General features: G+C 59.8%; 1 protein-coding gene across 2 annotated transcripts in view; it reads right to left on the bottom strand.

Moving 5' to 3' along the window:
• Ccdc85c (coiled-coil domain containing 85C) overlaps positions 1 to 21,727 on the bottom strand; it is a 69,951-nt gene that overhangs the window by 18,282 nt on the left and 29,942 nt on the right. The window lies entirely within an intron of this gene.

Genomic DNA, 21,727 nt, shown 5'->3' with positions numbered 1-21,727 from the left:
GCAGGACACGGTAGTCAAGGGGATGGCTAGAGCTGTCCCACGCACCTCTGAGAGCAGGATGGCAGGGTGGCACCTTACAGGTAGCCACAGAGCCACCTGATCATGGACAGATTATCACGCCACTCACCAGAGGTCACAGGGCCCAGGCAGCGGCCAGGACCCGTCCACCTCCACAGCTGGTGTCTGCCTTCTGCAGTACCCACCCCTGGCAGGAAGCAGGGTCTTCCCGGTCCGCACCACCAACCCTTGACCTCAGGAGGCACCAGGGAGACCCTCTGACCAAAGGCAGCTGTGGAACCTTTGCCTCAGGGGACTCGGGGCTGGGAACAGACCCCACAGGTGGATATCCACTCCCGGTGGATGGAGGGGGCTTGGATGTCACAGGAACATGAAGCGTCTGTCCAGCCCCAGCACGAGGCCCACGGACCCCAGAGCCCGAGGGGTCTTCATGTGTAATAAGAGTGCTGTAGCCTGTCCCCAGAGCCCACCAGCTCCAACAAGGGACTGGTCACTGGCGAGGATGGAAGTCCCTGGGAGTGCTCCCCGGGAAGGCCTGGGCAGCTTCCTGTGTGGCGGTTTGGTCATGACCCCACAAGGTCCTGCCTGGTAAGGTCCTCCAGGAGCCCATGCCCTTGGCCCACACCAACGCTCCCTCCCTGTGCCTTTGATCTGCCTGCTCTGGGTCACTTTGTTCCCCAAGCACAGCTGGAGGGCCATGGGGAGCCCCTGCCCCCTCAGCCAAGGTCCACGGGCCCGGCAGAGCATCTCGTCCTGCCTGAGCAGCATCAGGCCCCCAGGCCCAGCCCCACACACTGTGGCTAGGCCCTCTGTCCCCCTCCACGCCCAGCGGTCACTGCTCAGGCAGGCGCAGGCTCCTGGAGAGGAGGGGGCCCCACCCGCCCGCCCTGGGGGATGATAAGGCAGCTCTAATGAGGAGCCCTGTGGCTCCAGACTCTCGCACCTGCACCAGAGCCCCGGGAGGCAGCCTCTCCCCCAGTCCCGCCTGAGGTCTGGCAGGGATCCTGGCTAGCCTGGTGGCCACCACTATAAAACAGCCTCAGTTGACTTACTGGTCAGTCAGTGCTGAGAGCAGCCTCACACTCCCCCAACAGGCACGAGGGCAGAAGGCTGCGGCCCAGGGGCAAGTGGGGGGAGGCGGGCACACCTGGGCTCCCAGACCTAACGCCAGCTGGGCACAGTAGGCCAGGTAACTCCAAAGACCACACTGAACTAAGACAAGCCCCAAATGACCACCTGTGGTCCCCTCTGGGGAGGGATTCAGGAAGGGGACAGTCACCGCCCCAGGTCACATGCAGCAGCCCTGCACCCAGAGCTTCCTTAGACCCTCACAAGGGTCAAGCACCCACTGTCCGCATTTTCCATATGAGGAGGCCACAAGGAACAAAGTATCCCTGCTCACAAGGGGATGCGCTCTCTGCCCCTCCCAGCACCCAGGCCCACCCACAGGTCAGAGCCGAGAGTCCCCAGCTGGGGGGAGCAGCTGGAGGACCCTGGAGGAGCGGCCATTTCTGGGCAACCCCTGTCAAACACTCTGCAGAAGCAAGCCACAAAACCCCTCCCCACCCCATAGGTCAGGGCTCCCAGGCACAGCACTGAACAGAGGAGAGATCCAGCCACCTGCATGTGACCACAGGCCCTTGTCTGGAGCACTGCCCTTTACAACCACAGGACCATCCAGAAGGTGGGCGTGCTCCTCCCGTCTCCCTCTGTGGACCTCTGTGGAGTGAGCAAGGAGCTCCCAGGGTTTCCCTTCTGGGCCAGACCACATTTGGAGTCACGGATTGGGACTGAGTCCCATCCAGCCTCGGCACCTCTGCTGGGTGGCCCTGCCCCTGTCTGAACCAACAGGGGTCTGAGACCAACCTCCTCAGCCAGCAGTAAGGAGGACAGAGCAGGGACAGGCTGCCCACAAGTCACCCAACAATGCCCCACCACCCATGGCCAGCACTGAGCCTTGGGAGCCACAGGCACGACCCAGCAGGTCACCTGTTGTCACTACCAGGCCCACATGAACATGGACCAGAGCCCAGCCCCAGAAAGCCCTAGAGGCTGCACAGAACAAAATAAAAATCAGACCACAGGGGTTTTGGGGCTTTTCCTTTTTAATTTCAAAAGAACAACACAATAGTCTTGAAAATACTTCTGACCATCCACTAATTCCAATGGAATCTATCACAAAGAATTAATTCTAATTATCAAGACTGCTGACAGATCTATAGTGGCCAAAACTGGAAATAGCGATTAGTCCAATAATAGCTGAGCGGTGGCACCCTCTCCCCATCACGTGCTGAGGGTTAGGAGGAGTTTCTCTCCGAACAATGTGGGAACACTTAAAATGCCACTCAAAATTATCTGCATAATAGCTGCTGCATTTAAAAATATCTATGCACTGGGGGACCAGGCACGGTGGCCACGCCTGTCATTCAGCGACTCAGGAGGCTGAGGCAGGAGGATCACAAGTTCAAGACCAGCCTGGGCAACTAAGAAGACCCTGTCTCAAAATAAGAGGCCTGGGGGCAGGGGGGCAGGGAGGCAGGCAGCTCAGGGGAAAACGCCCCTGGGTTCAGCCCCTGGCACTGCAAGAAACAAATCCACACACTGATACAAATTCAGGAAAGAAGTGCATCGATCACTACCAGGAGTATTGCTGAGATGAGGAACAGTGCTTTTAAAGTTACCTTTAAAATAATTTCTTGTCAATTTTCAAATAATCTACAGCAGGAAGAAATCTTTCTTTTATAAACTAAGAGAATGGGTTGCATCGTGCACCTCCCCATTTCAGGGTCCCCACTGGGCTCACAGAGGTGCAGCTGATCAGGGGTGGGGGACTCCAGCCTGACCCTGGCCCCACCAGGTCCCAGGGGACAACCAGGCTCTCCACACTGCCAGGGGCTAGGTAGCCAGGTGACGGTCCCCCTTGGGTCAGGAGCAGAGGAAGAACAGGAGCAAGGCGACACTCCAGAGCCGGGGCTGGAGGACAGGAGACCATCCTTCCCAGCAGCCCCGACAACTTGTGACATCACCGGGCACCTCCCAGCTCCCTGGAGATGGCGTGTAATTAGATTAATGCCAGGGCCTGCGGTCACGAGGACTGGAGCCACAGGGAGGGAAGCAGCATTTCCCAGAGTGGCCACTTCTAGGCAAAATGAGAAGGTGACCACAGGAGGGACCCTGGGCTGAGCTGGCCAAGGCATCCCCTTAGAAACACCCCGAACCCCTCCTGGGGTCACTAGGACCAGTCCTGGGGGGTTCCATCCAGATCCAGCCCTCAGCTCACCAGCTTCCTGGGAGTAGAAGACAGCCCTGCCTTGCCCTCCTGGGGTGCCCCCTCCCCTGGGTGGACAAGCAGGGGATGGGGGCACAGACCTGCAGGGTCTGCCACAGGCTCTGATCTAGCTCCAGCCAAGGAGCCTGTGCAGGGACCCGCCTTCCAGGAAACTGTAGGCAGAGGGGCTGGCTCACACAGCCCCTCCTGGCCTGGCTTCCTCCCTGCCACCATGATGTCACCCCAAACCTCCTCTCCAGGCCTTGCTGTGTCCAGGTGACAGGAATTAAGGGCCAGGAGCCACATCTGATCACTCCATAACCCCCACCCCTGATCAGCTGCACATTAGTGGGTTCACAGGAAAAAGCCGGAAACAGGAACACATCCGTGCCTTGCAGGATGTCCCCAGGCAGCCTCCTGGCTCTAGAGGCCATAAGCCCCCATGGCCAGCAGCAGTGGCTGCCACGAGCTCTTCGAGAGCAGTGGACACAGCACACCACGTGCGAGGAGGGTGCGGGGAGGTCATGAGCCGCAGAGGCCGCACACAGAAGGCCGAGCTCAGGTCCGCGATTGGACTTCAGCATGTCACGCTGTGATCTCAGTGACCTCCCAAGGGCTGGGTGCCTCTGAGGCGGCCCATGAAATAAGGAAACCATGGGTCATTTGGGAGGTGACCACAGGGATCCCAGGTAGGAGGTGGAGACTGGAGGCAGGGAAGGGAGGAAGCCAGCAGGAGGGGCACTGGCCTGCGGGGGCTGGGGGCTCAGCACCAGCCTGTCTGCCCAGGGGCTCGCGGGCCGGCACAGCCCACCTGGGCCCACCTGGACACGAAAGCTCCCGGGCAGGCTTCAGGGCCAGGTGAGGTGGAGGTGAGCTCAGATGGTGACTGCCTCAGGGCGTTGGGGACATGCCAGCAGAGTTGCCGGCTGGGACAAAGTGTGAGTTACCCTCCTCCAGGAGGAAGCAAAGTTGGACTCCACCAGGCCCCTCCCTGGGTCCCCACAGCTCAGCCTCCCTCCCAGCCACACCTCTCTGAGCAAGGTCCTAGTTATGGCTTCCTTTGTCACTTTCTGGAAGGTCTGGGGACAACTGGCTTTGTGGCAGATCATTAGCAGGAGGCCCAGCCACACCAGCCTCGGGCCTCCTCCACGGGGGGCTCTGCACTAGACACAGGCCGCTAGGCAGCTCGGCTGATTAAACTCTCCTCCTTCCACTTCATTAAGGGGGTCAGCGGCAGCCCCAGGCTGGTGGCTCTGTGGGGGGAGGGCCTCATTAAAGAATACACCAACTCACCCTTGTCACTCGCAGGCCCCTCCCTCCCTGGGCTGCAGGGCTAGGACAAGTGGCTCCTGAGGGTCTCTTCCCTGAGCTGGTGGCCTCTGCTCCCTCCTCCCACCCAGGACCTGCCTGGGCGGGGCCTGGCCTGCGGCAGGTGAGCATGAGGGCCGGAGGGCAGCAGGCCTGCCTCTGCCCCACACAGCGCAGGAAACCCAGCAGGGCAGCCCCGGGAACTCCCCTGCTCTGTCACCATGGAGCCACCTCAGTCTCTACCTGGGCCTCCTGCTTCCTTCCCAAAAGGTGACGGCACTGTCCCCAGTGTGCACAGCCCACCTGGGCTGTGTGTGCATGGCTCTCACAGGCAACCTGAGACCTTACCCACCACAGCGAGGTCCCGTCACCCCCATTCAAGGCACAGAACAAGGTCACACAGGCAAGGCCAGGCCAGCAAGAATGGGCACCAGACTTACATCCAGGGCTGTTGGGGCCACCAGCTGCAGGGGGCTCCATATACCAGGGACTTGGAACAAGACATGGTTCCTCCAGCAACAGCCACCAGTGACCACACGTGCTACCAGAACAGCCATGCGTCTCACACGTCAGCATTTCTCGTGGTGAGGCAGGGAGCAGACCCCCGGTTACAGGCAAGGAAACAGGCTCAGGGAGGTAAAGGGGGGCCACAGGCCCCAAAGTGTTGGACTGGGTCTCCCTGCAGGCTCCAGATACAGCTGCCTGCAGCCTTCCACCCCCCGCAGCGCCCCCGACCAGGGCTCCACAGGCAGCAGAGGCCACGCTGGCCATCCTTCCTGCAGTGGCCCGTCCTGCTTGGAAGCAGCTGGTCCTTGGAGCAGTTCCATCCCTGCCACCACAGCCGGCCTGGCAGGTTCAACAGGTCTCGGAGCTGGGGTACCTCAGGTCCAGGAGACCTTCCAGCCCCCCCACTCCAGCAAGGCCAGGTCCCCTCGCGCAGGGCAAGCCTCAGGGCTAATGAGGCCAAGAGGGGTAGCGGTGCCTCCTCGGGAACTGCCTCGTCCCTGGACCAGGGCATTCCTAACGATCACCAAAGGACCCAGTTCTCACGGAGCAAGAGGCCTCAAATCTGGGGCCCAAAAGGAGAGTTACAAAATCTCACAACTATTCAGGCCACCAGCGAGCGCCCCATCACGAGGAGAGAGCAAGCGGACAGCGGGCGCATGGGCTCTGCTCGGGTCCCCTCTGCTGGCACAAGCCTCTGAGACGCTGCAGGCTCCCGGTCGATCGGGCTATGAGGAAGCTGCTTCCTCACCTCGTGCCAGATGGCCCGCCCGGCCTCCCTCGGATCCCGCAGGGCCAAGCCCTATGGGCGGCAGCACCTGGTCTTCCGGAGGAGATAAGGGACACTCAGCCGTCGTGATCTGCCCAAGGTCCACTGTGTCCTCAAGGTACATGGGGACTTGGGGCTCTCCCAGGGGGCCTAGATACCTGCAGGGGCGGGGGGCGGCCCAGCCCACTCTGGGAGGGCCCCCAGCCTGATGAGGAGCTGCAGGGAAAGTCCACACAGCTGCAGAGCACGCGGCCAGGCACCGCCCAGGCCGAGGAAACCAGGAATCCTTCCTGAAGGAGGCGGGCCCCCGGCTGAGCACCAAAGAGCGAGCAAGACCAATAGGCAGACGCGGGACAGGGGAGACCAAGGCTGGTCTGCACCCGGCACAGCCTGAGCAAAGTCAGGAGGGTGGGCACAGTACAGGAGCACCTGTGCCGGTGCCCACTGGCCTCAGGGCCAAGCCAGTCCAGCTGCCTCCTGGCAGACGCGGCAGCCCCAGCAGGCGCAGGCTGAATGGGACATGGACGCTGTTTCTGGATGAGGCAAGAGGGCTGGGGGGCACATCAGGAGTGTGTGGTTGCTGTAGGGATGCCCCTGAGCAGCACAGCACTGAGCTGTGCAGACCGGGCCCCCTCGCGGAGTTGCCCACAGCCCACCAGTGGGGGTGCACCATGGTCTGCCACCTCTGCAACCTCAATGCCCTGCGCCTGGGAAGGGCTCTCACATTCACGCAAAGCACTGAGAAGGGAACCCTCTTTCCAGTCACATAAACAGGCTTTAATGAGCATCTACTATGTATTCGGAGACCCATCACCCCTGCGAACCATGCCAAGTTACTGAGGTACTTCCTGTAACTGCTAGCCCTGTTTCCTTCATTGAGAAGACACCTAAGATTCAGAGAGGTTAAGCAGCAAGGCCTAGGTCACACAGTGAAAACACTACAGGGAAACGGTGGATCTATGGATCTATCCAGAGCCAAAACTCCACTCCACCTTGCTGATCCCCCACCAGCCTTAGGAGTCTGGGGCTCTTGGAATGTCAACCATGGTCACTGAGGCTGCTCATCCTGAACTCTGATCCTATCAAGAAGGAAGAACAACTTCCACCAATTCTCCCCATGAAGAAACCAAGGCTCAGAGGGGCAGGAACTACCCGGGCTCAAGGCTCCTGGAAGCAAGATGAGATCTGAAGTGTGTGTGTCCCCAAGCCTGGGGCTCTTCTAGGCCACCCACTGAGGCAGAGGGAAGGGGCTTCGGAGGCCACCTCCTTCCCCTTCCCTCTCCTCCCCTCCCATCCCTCCTCTCCCAAAGCTGTATGCTCCTCAAGGTACCTGGGGACTTCGGGCCCTCCTGCAGGGCCCAACCTCCAGGCCCTCCACTCTGGACAGCACTCACCTTGTCCATCTCTCCTCCAGGACCCCCCCTGGAGGCACTGGGCAAGCCCCAAGCTTAAGGCGAGCACAGATCTGGAGTGGGGAAGGCTTCTAGGGCTGGCCAGGTCACCCACAGCCCACGGGCTGGCCCTTCCCAGAGATGTGTCCGACCAACCTCAGGGCAGACACAGAACTGCCAGGCCAGGGCCCCCTCTCCATCCCGCCTCCTGCAGCCCCACAGGAATCAGAAACTGAACTTGCCAGGGAAGCCCTTCCAGCACCTGCAGAGCAAGAAACAGGAATCGGCAAAGAGAACACGTGACCAAGCCTACTCGTGGGTCTTTGCAGTGCTATTCAGCCTTTCCTAATGACACGCCTGTCCCCCTGTTGCCATCCGTCCCCTTGGTGCTGAGCACTGCTCCACTCCAGACTGGGGACTCCCACGCATCAGCCTGCCTCTCCCTGGCTGTGGGGACCCCTGTGTTTAATTCCAGGAAAAACTGTGATCCGCAGCGAGGGGCCAAAGAGGGAGCCGCACTCCAGCTGGGTTCACCACAGCCGGCCAGGCCTGCCCGGGAGCCTCCGGTGGTCTCCATCGACCGCTTGGGGAGCCTGAGGAGCCAAACTGAAACTGTGTAACTGTCTCAAACTGGAGGACAAGGGGAGAAGAAACCCTTCCCTGTGCCTGCAGGTGTGCGCAGGTGATGATGGCTCAGGTAACGAGCAGAGCAGAGCACGGAGCAGAGATAGAGTGTGATGGACAGAGCAGAGGACACAGGGGGGACAGAGCAGGGATGGGGGGGGACGGAGCAGGGATGGAGGGGGGGCAGAGCAGAGATGGTCTTGTCAGTGGCCAGCAAGGATGGCTGTGACGACATGACACCCTCCCACCAACCCCAATTTCACTCACAATGGGGGAGGAGCCTGGGCATCAGTGTTCGTCTGAAAGTCCCTCCAGGTGATTCTAACACGCCCCTGGAATCCGGAGCCCCTGATCTACGAGGCCCGGGGACGGCTCCGATCTGGCCTCTCGCCTCCTTCCAGGGAGCCTGCGCCCTCCTGGCCCTGCCTAGTAATCGGTGGAGCTGAGCTGCACAGCACGGCGAGCACAGCCACAGCACGGTCCACTGTCGTGAGACTCAGCATGCAGGCCCAGGTCTGCAGGGAGGGGAGGGACACTTGCTGAGCCCTGGGATGAGGGGCCAGTCCCTTCTTACATGAAGGGAAGGCCTGAGAGGGTGGGGAGCGGTTCCACTGCTGGATGTCAAGCAAGTCCTACCAAGTGCCAGGTACTGTGTGAGGGCCAGAATGTCCACACAATCCTGCCTTCCGGAGCCCTCTGTCCAACAGAGGGCAGGACAGTGGGAAGGCACAGGAGAGGGGACCCAGCCATTGATAAGTGGTGCAGGAGGCTCAGCCGACAGAAAACCTAGGTGTGGCTGGAGGTGAGGGGATCAAAGGCCTTCAGAGCAAGAGAAAGAGCCGGGCTCCAGGCAGGTCTGCCAGTCCACACCCTTCCACAGGGGTGTGTGTGTGTGTGTGTGTGTGTGTGTAGGAATGTGAATGCATATATACAAACACACGTTTCTACAGCAAGTGAACATTATCTCAATAAAGCCATTAATTTTTAAAGGCTTTATTTAAATACAAATTTCAGGTAGGAAAATTTTTTTGTTTTTCTGTTTTTTGTTTGTTTTTTGTAACAGGAATTGAACTCAGGGGTGCCTGACCACTGAGCCAGCCCCTTTTTATTTTTTTTATTTTGAGCTAGGGCATTGCTAAGTTGCTGAGGCTGGCCTCAAACTTACAGTCCCCCTGCCTCAGCCTCCCAAGCCACTGGGATTACAGACATGTGCCTAGCAGAAAAGGATTTCCTAATCAACAGAGATGGGAACAAAGTTAGAAGACAGCAGCCGGCGGGGTGGGGGTGGGGGGCGTAGGTGCAAGCCCCGACCACGGCAGAAATGGGCAGAGATTCCTGTGGATCCAGAAGGAGATGCAGGAGGAGGGGCAAAGGCTACCAAAAAAGGTGAGTCACAAGAGGAAACCAGGTGGCTGAGAAGTAGGTGAGAAGATGCCCAACTGCAGGTGTCACCAAGGAAACGCCACAACAGTGAGACGCCACCCAGTCCTCGGTGTGACAGAGGTGTGACAGGAACACGTGAGCCCAGGTGCCGCAGTAGGATGCTGACTACACAGCAGAGGACACACGCCCTGGCCCGTCCTGCAGCCGAAAGACTCACAACCTCCGCGAACTGCAGCACGGGGACCAAGGGACAGGCAGACCACACTCGCCCGCCACACTTCTGTACCTCCTCCCTCCCCGGGAGGACCAATGAAACACCAGACAGGTGAACACAACCAACGGAGGGGACATACCGGGGAGTGACAGCCACCAAACTCTATTGTCACAGTGTGTACAGGTACAAATAGGTAACAACAAATCCCACCCTGATGTGCCAGTTTAAAAAAAAGGAGAAACAAACCAACTAGAGACACTCATCTCAACAGGGACGCTTCCCTGGAACCCAGTGGGGGGGGTGGGGAGCAAGTTCCCCCGCGGTATTTATACAAAGCTTCATCGCCAGGCAGGAGAGGGGTGAGCACCGCATTCCAGGCAGGGTCTCTCTGGGGGAGAGAGAGTTCTTAAAAGGCCAAGATCTGAAGCGCAGATGCTTCACTGACCCTGTGATAAGGGGCGGGTAGGGAGTTCTCACTGTCCTCTAAGCTGAGCGCTTTTAACATATTTCTTAATTTTAAAGAAAACAGAGAGGTTAAAAAAGACGGTCAGGGCTGGGGATCTAGCTCAGTTGGTGGAGTGCTCACCTCGAATGCATAATGCCCTGGGTTCTGATCCCCAGCACCACACACACACAAAAAAAGACAGTCTGGGCAACCCAAAGACCTTCCAGAAGAAACCCTGGGAACTCCTGATACCCAAACAACCCTTTCCCAGGCCCAATCCTCATGCTGCCTACAGAGCAGCCCCCAGACGGCAGGTGGAGACCCACAGGAGGGGGCCAGCAGCAGGAAGCCAACCCCAGCAGACAGAGGCCAGAGCAGGTCCCCTCCTGCCCAGCCTGCTGAGTGACCTTAGCAAGCCCTACCCTACTCCCAAGCCCCAGAGGGAGGAGGGCAGGAGGCCCAGAGAACTCAGAGGGCATCACAGGGACGCGACGCATCTCCTACAAGGCGGCATCCCTGCAATTAGGCTGCGTGGTGGGGACCCACCCAGGGAGAAGCCAGACAGACCTGCGTCGGCGCAGCTGCCGGACTTCCCACTTCCCGTGAAACCAACAGCAGGGCGATTGCTGACCAAATGGTCACCAGCCAGCCGGTCTGATGTGCCCTCCTCCCAGAGTTCCTGGGGAGGGAGCCTTCTTCCGGCCATGGAGAAGAGCCAAGTCCTCTCATCCCGGGGCGGTGGCAAGAGGAGCTCCTCGGTGCCCCGCCCTGCGAACAACAGAGGCTGCAGCCCCGGGTGGCCTGGGTTCCACTCGGAAGGGGCAGCGTGGAGGAAGGAACGGGGTTGGGAGTCCCAGGTCAGGCAGCACCCTCTACCTGACCTCAGGCCTCAGCTCCCCAGAGGCAACCTGAGACCCTCACTCTGCTTAGAGTGCTCAGCCTGGGCTGCTCAATGTCAGTCGGCGGAACAATGTCGCCCCAAAGAGTCCACACCCCGACCCCTGGATCTGTGAACGGTCTCTCCCATGGCAAAAGGGACTTTGTAGATGAGATTAAGGGTACGGAACTCAAAATGGGGAGATGAGCCTGGATTATCCAGGCTGGTCTGGCCCCACTGAGCGGCTGTTTAGAAACAGAGAGCTCACCCCAGCTGCCGCTGCTGCGGGGAAGGGCTGCAGGGCCACCTGCTGGGAAGGCCCACACCTGCCTCCTCCAGGACTGGGCCACACCTGAGCCTTTATGAGGACTGTTCCAGAAGGCACTGAGGACCCAGGACCAGCCCCTATGGGGAGGGGGCAACACCCAGCCTGGAGGCCTGGCCTGGCTGAGGCCTGGGCTGCTGCATGTGCCGGGCAGAAGCCTCAGCGCCCATGTGAGGCTCCCGACCTCCCCCCCTGGGGAGGGGTTGGCCAGCTGCAGGTGCCTGCACCTTGATGCAGGTGGCTGCCTCCCTAGCTTCCACCCCTGCTTGAGCCTTGTCCTGCCCTGGCTTTGCCTCACAGCCCACCTGGTGACCCTTGGGCCTGGCTACTTCACCAGAAGAGCCGCTGGAGCCACTGCTCTTTAGACCCAAGCTTCTCCTCCATAAAGAGGGGGGCATGAGCTTCCAGTGCTCAAAGGTCATGGGCAGCCGTTGGGCGGGGCTTGGAAAACCCTCTACTTCCTGCATGGCTCTTGGCCCTCTGCCATCACCGGACGGCCCAAAACAGGGCTGCCAGGCCAGGTGACCACACCCCCCTGACTAAACATCTCTGAGCCCCTCGGCATCCTCATCTCCAACTAGGAAGGACTGCCGGAGGGGTGCTGGGGTAGCAGGCCAGAGCCTGCAGCTGCAGGTCCTTCCCCAGTCTTCACCAGCACAAGGTAGGGGTTCAAACCCAAAGGGGCCACTTACTCCCCACGGCACCTGAGTAACTGACTTCCCTGAGCCTCAACGTGGCCTCTGTAAGGGAGGCCTGCTCCTCAGGGCCAGCCTTGAAGGAAAGAGGCAGCCCCAGCCTTGTGCCTCACAGGACGGCCTTCATGGCTACCCATGACTGCATGCCAGGGCCGTGGGCATGGGCGAGAAGGCGCAGCCAGGCTGGGCTGGCACCCGCGGCCAGACCCCGCTGAGGCCCTGGAGCTGGAGCAGGTGTTGCCTGGGAGCAATTCCCCGGGGCTCTTCAGAAATCTCTGCCTACCCCATCCCAGAGGTTGGCCCGGACGTGGGGACCAGGGAGACCTGTCCTGCCTTCTTCCAGTTCTGTGCTCTGCAAGAGTGCAGCTAACTGGAGGGACGGGGCAGGGCCTTTGCTTTAGAGCTGCAGCCAGGGCCAGGCCTGCTGCCCACCCCTCCCCCACCACGGCACCTGCTGGCGAGCTCAGCGCCACACCCTGGTCAATCAGTCCTCCGCACCGTGTCCAGCCTCCCCAGCCTCACCCCCCAGGCCCTTCCTGCACTCACACCTTGCCCATCAGCTCTAGGAACCGGAGGTGACTGTGGTCATCCCAACACACAGCTCTTCCACAGTCCTACGCCTCTGGCCAAGGCCTCCACTTGTAGGGAGACCCCTTCCCTGGCCCCTGCTGGCCCTTACAGGTGAGGTCCTGCGCTGGGTGTGCCGGTCTGGCACATGGGATATTCGGAGAAGACGTCGTGCACACGCCCGGGCAAGCCCCGCAGACTGCCTCCGGCACTGCACAACCATCCCCACGCCAAGTCCGGGCACATTGGCACTCAGGCAGGGGCACTGAGACTGTTGGGGACCCTCACTGTCCTGCACACAGGGCTTCTCTAGCTGCTTGAAACCCTGCACAGGGACAGAGCAGGAACCACGACCCAGCTGTCAAATGAGAACCCCTGCCAATAAGAGGCCACCCCTACCTGCCCAGGTGACACGGCCCCAGACTCAGGCTCCTCTTCTCAGGGCATTCAGCTTCTTCCACGGGACCAAACATCCACCTCGGGCTCTCTCTCTCGGGCCACACCTGTAGTCCCACCATGAAACCTGCCTCTGTAAGGGGGCACAAAGGCTCCTGCAGTGACAGTGAAGCCCATGCACCAGAGGCCTGGGCTCCAGCCCTGGCCCTGCCACCACCTTGCTGTGTGACGCTGGGCAGGTTTCCTCCTCATTCTGGGCCCAGACTACCACTCTGGACAGCAAAGGAGTTGACAGCCTCCCAGGACCTTCCTGCGCTGGTGGCCACCCATGGGAAGGTACAGGGGAGCCCAGCTCACCAGGCAAGATGCCACGGTGCCTGCCACAAAGGTCAGCAGAGAGCAGTGCCAGGATGAGGTCAATGTTTGGTCACCAGCAAAAACAACAGGCCTTGAGCCTACAGAAGGCCAGCTGAGGTGAGTAGGAGGGGCAGGGCTTGAGGGAGCCACCCTCTGGTCATCACTCTGCAGGTGACAGGAGACGGCCAACTCCCATCTCAGCAGGGGGGAGGCACCAGGTTCTGGGAGTGGACAGCCAGAGCCAGGCAGGGACCGCAGAGTGGGAGGACAGGAGGAGCGGGCCTCGGTGCTCAGCCTGTCCCAGCCTCTCCTGGACCAGGGAGAGCCGGGGGACCTGAGGTGTCCTCAACACGTCCAGAGCCACAGGGGAACCCAGCAGCAGCACCAGGCCAAGAGCAGGTGCCCTGGCCCCAGAGCAGCCCTATAAGAACATGAGGCCATTGAGTCCCTTCCCCTCCCGGGCACAGAGCCAGCTGCTTGTCCCGGGCCAGATGACAATGATAGTGATTAGGAGAGCTGGGATTACAACCCTGCCGGATAAAATAAAATTCCCATTTTAAGAGTCCACACTGATATATGTATTTTTTTTAATCCACACACAGGTCAACAAGGAAGCAGGAGCTCACGCCCAGAAGGAAGGAGGATGAAGGTAGAGAACACAGTCACCCCGCCCGAGTGTCTGCCGGAGACCGAGGTGGCTGCCTGGGCCAGGGTTCGGCTCAGCAGTACAGCGCTTGCCCAGCAGCACGAGGCCCTGCTCCATCCCAGCACTGCTGGGGGAGTGGGGGGGGGTCTGCATAGTCTCCAAGTGCTCCCAAGAGTCAGTCATTATTGCTGAGTACAGTGGCACATCCATGGACAGTGAGGCAGGGGGACCTCAAGTTCCAGACCAGCCTGGGCAATGAAGCAAGACCCTGTCTCAAAATGAACATTTTTGAAAAGGGTTGGAGAAGTAGCTCGGGGGCAGAGTACCACCCCACACACACATGTGCGCGTGCGCGCACACACACACACACATAACCACAGAGCTGTCATTTACAAAGACAATACACAGTAAGCGTCCCACCAGGGACTGCCTACCCATGGACCGGCATGCTCACCAAGACCCCCAGAGCCCCTGGCAGAAGACACCACAGGCCCCGTTACTTCTGTCCCAGTGCACAGCCTCAACATGATGACGAGCAGATGGCGCTGAATGGGTAGAACTTCTGCCCGAGCTCCTCTACATTCTTCAAAATATCAACAAAAAGGGGTGGTGAGGTTTCAGACGACAGAAGGTAAAGAGGGAATTACCACGTGTAATCGTGGATTAGGAAAAACTCGATCTAGAGCCACCCGTCAATGACCAGCCTCCTGGTGGCAATCGTTGTCCTGGCTCTTTGGATGTCAAAGTCTTTGTTCCTGAGAAACGCACACCAAAGTGCTCAGGCAGAGCCATGTACCAAGGCCAGCTTCATTCAAATGGCTCGGGAAAGAAGTCCCTAGAGAGAAAGACAGCACCAGGAGGCAGAGCAACCGGTGAACCTAAGAGAAGGTTCGCAGGAGCCTCTGTCCCAAGAGAAAGAGCCTCGTCCCACTTCCAGAACCCCAGGGCTCCGGGCCTGCACTCACCTTGGCCGCCTTGGCTGGTCCTCATGGTAACCCTGAGGGCAATGGAAGTACTTCCATTTATAAGAGGGGACGCTGAGGCCCGGGGAGACGAGGCGACTCACCTAAGGTCACAAAGAGCCAAGTGGTGTAGCCAGGACCTGAACGCCCAAGGCCCAGGCTCATACTCCCAAGGGCACAGTCTGGGGACCTACCAGCTGCAGTCAGGCTATTCAAGGTCACAACAGCCACCTGAGGGACACTAGCCCCTTGGTCACTGCCTCGCTTGCTCTGTGACACCAGACAAGTGGGCTGGTCACTTCCTGCCTATGTTTAGTTTCCCCAGCCGTAAGATGGAGGTCACCAAGGGTACATTTTAAACATCAGTCCTGAAGGAAATAAACGAAAGCCAGCCCCAAGGGAGAAGCTGTCTAGCTCTTCACCATGGCCCCCTGGGCCGGGCACAGAGGTGGACCGGGCTGGGACATCCTGGCTCAGACAAGCTCCCTGCTACCTGCCCAGATGGCTGTCCCTGGGGATGACTCCAAGGGGACCTAAAACAAATCCCAGGCAGCTTTTCTGATCTGCTCCCCAAAGAGGTGCCTGAATCCCCTGTGCTGACAGCAAAGCACATACTGTCACCACCGAGGCACAGGAAAGAATGAGTGCATTTTTGTCCAGCGTCTTTCAAACAATACCAAAGAGCCAGAAGGAGGAATTCACACAGAAAATGCAGCACCCCACACCCGCCGCAGCGCCCACTTCAGCAGACATCTGCACAGGCGGGCGGACCTGGGGCTGCGCAGGGTCCCCCGAAACCCGGTTTCCACTGTTGCCCGACTGCAGAGGGGACTCGGCTGGGCAGGTGAGCCCCACGCTGCCAATGCACCGCACCCTGTGGGGAAGGGGAGCCAGGAAGAAGCCGCTGGCGCCCGTCCAGCAGCAGCGAGCCTGGCGAGAGCCTCCCTGAGGGACGCTGCTCAGCCCCCGCCAAGGCCCATGCAGCTGAGAAAAGCAACCCTGGGGCCACGTGGAGGGGACTGACCTGCAGCCAGCACACCACACTCCAGGGAAAACGACAACGGGGAGGGGCGTGAGAGCAGGGACTGGGGACAGGGCTGGTGGGTTTGGGTTTTTCTTTTCCACATCTTCCTAAGTTCCTCTGAGGACATCTTGGCATTTTTTTAAAAAGAACTCTGCCTAATGCCACTCACCAGTAGTGCCTTGCTGTGATTCTCACCCCTGGGTGGCAATGACATGTGTCAATTGCCTGCCAGCGGACAGGCCCTGGGCACCAGCCCCAGGGACCCAGGGCCTCTCCAGCCAGAGTAGCCTCTGAGGGGACATCACCAAAGCCTGCACTCTGAGTCCCAGCAAAGAGAGGGGCCTGCAGACCCCCACACACAGAAGGCAGGAGGGTCCGGCTGGGAGAACCTAGGACAGCCTGCCAACTTCCTCATGGGGTTTCCTGTCTGGGAAATGGTAGTGACCACACTCCTGGTAAGATCACAGCAGGGACCGCTGCTGGCAAAGTCACCCTGAGCAAACTACGGGGCAGGAAGAGGGTGACAGGCACCTGGCGCAACTGCCCTGCCCAGGTGCCAGGTGAGTCTCCAGGCTGCAGGTCAGGCCCCTGGAAAGAAGGAGCTGAGCCTCAGAGACGCCCACAGGTGCCCCCAGGTGACACTCAGTGCTGTGGATGAGGGTTTACAAAGGGAGCCACAGCTGGAACCTGGCAGGAGCTCAGTGCACTCCAGGCATCCCCCTGCCCCGCAGCCCCAGCCTGGAGAGAAGTCTCCAGGACAGGGAAAGTGGTGGACACAAAACACCACCAAGCACAAGGCTTGTTAGTCAACCGCCACAGCCCAGCTCTGCCCTGACACCCCAGCACCCTGAGAAGGGACAGCCTCCCCAGGCAACACGGGGAACCCAGAGCTGGGCTGAGAAGCCAGTCCGTACCCTGCGGAGCCTGCCCATGGTCTGTCTTGGTGCAGTGGGATCCAGATGTACGGAGTGGGCCCAATGAAATGGACCCCCAGGCCCCAGGGCCAAAGAGCTTAGCAGAGAGAGAGCCAAGCCCCAGCAGGGCCCCTCCTGGCAAGGACATGGGGGTACCCAGCCCAGGGCCCTCCTTCCAGCCCGGAGCTTGCCAAGGGCAACTCTGTCCTGCTGGCTGGCTCCCTCCGGAGTACCATGTGGGCAGGAGCAGCCCTGTATCTGAGGCCAGGCTGACCCTGGCCTGCTGTCCCTTGCCATGTGGTTCCAGCCCATACAGCAGGCTAGGCCAATGACCTCTGTCTGACCTGGTCCTTGGTCCCCTACAAAGTCCTCCTATCCCAATACCCAACGTCACCTTGCCAGAGTGAGGCCACGGCCCAGCAGAAGCTTGGGCCAGGTGATGGGACAGCATTTCCTGTCCCCTCCCTGGGTAAGGCTGCATTTATGAGGAGAGTTCCGCTGCTCTCCTCAACAGAATCTAAAAGCCACTGAAGGCCACGCTACCCACTTGCCGTAGGGTTCTGCTCCACACAATGAATGACAGAGTTGACCTCGACGGACACACCAGGTGGCAGCTAGAGGCAGGTGGTGAGCAGGACGGTCAGCTGGCACTCACCTCCAGGCCCTCCAACATGCCACACTCCTGGGTCCTCTTAGACTCAAGGCCACATGGGCCTCTGGAAAGCAGGTGTGAAAAGACCCCGAGTTGGGCAAGGAGACCCAGTCCAGGCCCACAGGCCTCAAGAAGACCAGCTGGGACTCCATCCCTCCAGGCACTGGGGTATCCTGCGAAACTCTCATATGTCACCAAGACTAGGCAGCCCCGTGATGGGCCAGTGCCCTGTGTGGCTTGGCCCGAGTCAGGAGGCGGGCACCTTCTCGGCCTTCGTGGAGCAGTAGGGCATTCAGTCCACCTTGGCCTCCTCCAGGGGACACTGGTAGAGCGGTCCCTTTGGTCAACTAGAAAAACAGGGTACCAAGAAGGTTCACTGCCCTTCGCGAGCACTGGGGGAGCACAGGGCACCACAAGGCCATGCCTCACAGACATCACCGGCTAGCGCTTTCCTACAGGGGAACAGATCTAAAACTCCCCCACATGCAGAGGAGGAAGACAACCCCCAGAGACCCCCGGGCATGCCTGGGTCCCCAGGTATGGCTCACCAGCCACCCCTGCTCAACTGAGCATGAGACAACCCCTCCCTCGGGCCCCACCTCCTCAGCTTCAGGGGACTCTGGGGCTCACTGCCCCTCCTCCCACGGCCCTCGATCTGACCTCATTATGTCTTTCTCAATTGGTCACTCTAAGAGGTGCCCGTTTGCTCTGCACAAAAGCTAGCGGGCAGCCTGTGCAGTGTTTGGTCCTTTTGGTCCTGGGCACCACAAACCCCACACTCAGGGGCTGAGGAAGCTCCCAAAAGGGGGAGCTGGAAAGAGGCTCCCAAATCACAACCTGAAGCCCTGTGAGCACCCAGCCTCCCCAGTTCAGCAACCAACAGCTCCTAGCCTCATCACCAGGACCACCCAGAGGCTTTGGGGACTCTCAGGACTGTCCCAATCTGCCTCCAAATCCTGGCCAATGATCAGCTCACCCCACAGCCCTGCAGGAGCCTGAGGTCCACCAGAGCACTGAGGAGCCGCTGGGGTAGTGCCAGCCCCACTCCAGGCGCAGAGGAGCAAGGGGAAGTGGGACAGAGGCTCTCATGTCCCCAACGCCAGGCATCCTCCCCAACTTCAGGACTATTAGCTGGGTAGAGCCCTGGCCACCACCTCTACCCAAACCTGCAAAATTCAGGGACGCCACAGGAGGGGACAGCTACAGCGGGGACAGGCCCTGGTGAGGCAGCCCAGGGCTGGGGGGGACTCTCTCCTGGGCCACAGGAGCCTCCCCTTCCATCCACGGGAGGTGGGGCTAAGGTCAGCCACTCCATGGAGGAGGGATGCTCACAGGGATGCTCACAGACCCCGAGGTCATTCAGAAGCAAGATTGCCTTCAGGCACCCTTCCCAGCCGCTGCAGTGGGGAGCAGAACTAAGCCTGTCTGGGTCTGAGCTTGGGACCACAGCGAGCTTGGGCGGGTTGCTCGGGCAACCAACCGACTCTGGCGGCACTCCATTTAGGCGGCTGAAAAAGACGCTCAGAGAAGACACGCTGGGGCTGCGGGGTCGGCAAGGAGGGGCTTCAATCCCAGAGCCCTGAGGCCCACACCTGCCCCAGTGGGCAGGCCCAGGCACCCACACTGCCCAGCTGGCCCCACACTGGCCTTGGGATCAGACACCAGGGCAAGGTTCTTCCCCCTCACTGCAGCAAGCCGGAGGAAGCCAGAGGGATGCATCAGGGCCACCTGCAGAGAGGTGGCACTCGTCCCCAAGGGCTGGCTAGCTGCCCTAGGATGGGCAGGACAGGCCTCGCCCTGGCCCAGCCATGATGGTGTCTCTGGACTCCCTCTGCCACTTCTCCATGAGTCACGGCATAGCCACGGCTGGGCACAGCAATGGCAGGAAACTGTCTCAGAACCTCCCATTTTTCAGAAAGAGCAACTGAGGCCTGGATGGGAAGATGCTCAGTTGGTCACCTTGGGACAGTCCTGAGAGTCCCCAAAGCCCCTGGGTGGTCCTGGTGATAAGGGTAGGTCACACAGGCACAGCACAGGAACCAATACCCTCCGGGCAGCAAGCTCAACAGCAGAGCTGGGCTGGGCTGGGCAGGGGCCATGAGGTAGGTGGAGTCAGCCCAGTTGAAACCCAGCAGCTTCCCACAAGGGGCCAGAGCAGGGGCTTGAACCAGGGCTGACCCACAGGAAACAAGAGCTAAAGCCTGCCTGAGTGCACAGGTATACACACAGAGCCACACAGGTACACAGGCGGGCCCCTACATGCATCCATGTGTGTGCACAGGTACACGTACACACATACAGGTTATCCTCGTGCAGACATACACACATAAACATACGTGCACACACAGGTGTTCATGAACTCAAATGCTCACTCTGTCTCTCCAGGGTCTTGACACGGGAAAACAACATCGAGCTGGGCAGCCGTCAAGGGGTCATTTATTTCAATTATTAAAACAGCAGCCACTTATTCTCAAGCCGTCCATAATGCCACTTAATTACCTAGTACATAAAACTGCCTTTGCATCTTAGCAGAGCAATAAATCAGCTCAGAACCAAGGGTGGTTTAAGACATGCTAGCTGAAGATTCTGGGGGCGGGGGGAGAGGAGCAGAGTCACACCTCACCCCCCACCACCCCAACCCAAGAAGCAATAACAGATCTAAACCTCAACTGTGGCAGGAAAAATGGGTGCCTCCAGGAGCAGGGTGTGTTGGGAGCACAGGCAACACCCTCCCCCAGCCTCTGTCCACTCCTCGGGCCTGGGCCTGGGCCCCTGCCCCTGCCCTGCCGCGCTCCATCCTTTGTGTGGTCAACAATAGCCCCGCCAGATGGTGTGGCTTGGTGAGCAGCCCCGGCAAGCCAATCACTCATGCTGTCGGCCCCTGCAGGGCTGTAGGCAGGAGACCTGGGAACTGGCCCAAGTGACACATACCCGGCCCCTACCCTGCAGCCTCCTGCTCCCCGAGCTCACGGGCATGAGCAAGCACGGCTGGGCCAACTGGAGTACCTGGGGTAGGTACCTCCCCGCAAGGGAGCAGGCAGGCCCCAGCCAGTGACTGCACAGTGGCTGTGCATCTGCGAGATTCCAGGAGGAAACAGGGAGGTGAGAGAGTGGGCAGGAAGACGCCAGGCACCACGCTTCCCACGACGCTGGCAGAAGGCAGCAGAGCCCTGCTTGCCAGCCGGCAGACATAAATCATGCCGCCCGTGGGCCGCTGGCACATGCGCCAGTGTGCCCAGCATGGCTCCCTGGGATAAGGGGCCTTTGCAGTGGCACACTCGGGAGCAGGTGGGCTGAGCTGATGCTGGGCTCCCATTAGCCGTGGAGCCCTGGGCCGTCTCCGCTATCACCATTCCAGCACCATTTCACATGACTGGCCTGCACCTGCGCCATTTCCAAGGGTGCCTGCCAGTTCACTTACAGGACAAAGTCCCAGCGGCGGGGTTGCTGGGTTAAAGGGTTCATGCCTTTGCAAGTGTCTAGAAATTGCCAAACTGCCCTCCAGAGAGGCTGGCCCCACTCACACTCACGTCAGCCATGTGACACATCAACCATCTCCTGGCCTAAAAGCGTTGTTTAATCCTCTGTGGTGAAGGGTTAGCACCCGGTCCTCTTACCAGGGAAGAACCAGGCTCCCTGCTGCCCACAGGACAGAAGGGGTGGAGAAGCCAGCAGCAGCAGAACCCGGCCAAGCTGAGCACCAGGTTGCATATCCAGGACTGGGCTCCACAGGAAGGCATCTGGGCTTTTTCTGAAGCCTCCCCCTTCTGCTCCCCGAGAGAGCCTTCCAGGATTGCCCCGCAAGTGGCACCAGCAATCTGCCCTCCACCCGCGCCTCCAGTTCTCTTGGACCCGATCTCATCTCATGACCCTTCCCCACATCAGCCTCCACCACCCGACTTGGGCCACTGAGGGCAGGACCCATCTGGCCTGTGATGCATGCCCAGGATCTGAAACGGTCTCAGCAGTGGGAAGTGCCCAGTTAAGGCAGGCGGAAAACCGAGGTGGAGACCTGTGGTGGTTTGCCCTGGGCGCATCCTGCAACACTGTGGGAAACAGCCCAGTCTTTAAGCCCCCTCCACAGCTGTCCCAATTATATTTCCTTACAAAAAGACAGAAACCTAGCCATCAGGGTCCTTCTGGGAAGACGGAGTTCAATTTAGAGGGACACTGGACAGGGTGAGAAGGTACTTGGGGGCAGATGCAGGAGGGAATCCTCAGTGAGGAATGTGTGCTTGTCCATAGAATTCTCCAGAACACAGGAATCTGGCTGGCAGCAGCCACCACCTGAGGCTACCAGCCACCTTCAACAGAGGCAGGGACACAGGCCCTCCCCCAACAGCCGCAGGCCTCAGAGCATGCAGTCAAGCGGCTGCACTGGGGACTTA

Source organism: Marmota flaviventris, chromosome 2 (assembly GCF_047511675.1).
Source record: "Marmota flaviventris isolate mMarFla1 chromosome 2, mMarFla1.hap1, whole genome shotgun sequence".
Taxonomy (NCBI): domain Eukaryota; kingdom Metazoa; phylum Chordata; class Mammalia; order Rodentia; family Sciuridae; genus Marmota; species Marmota flaviventris.
Note: the sequence above shows the minus strand (reverse complement) of the source record. Positions and strands in the feature narration are given on the sequence as shown.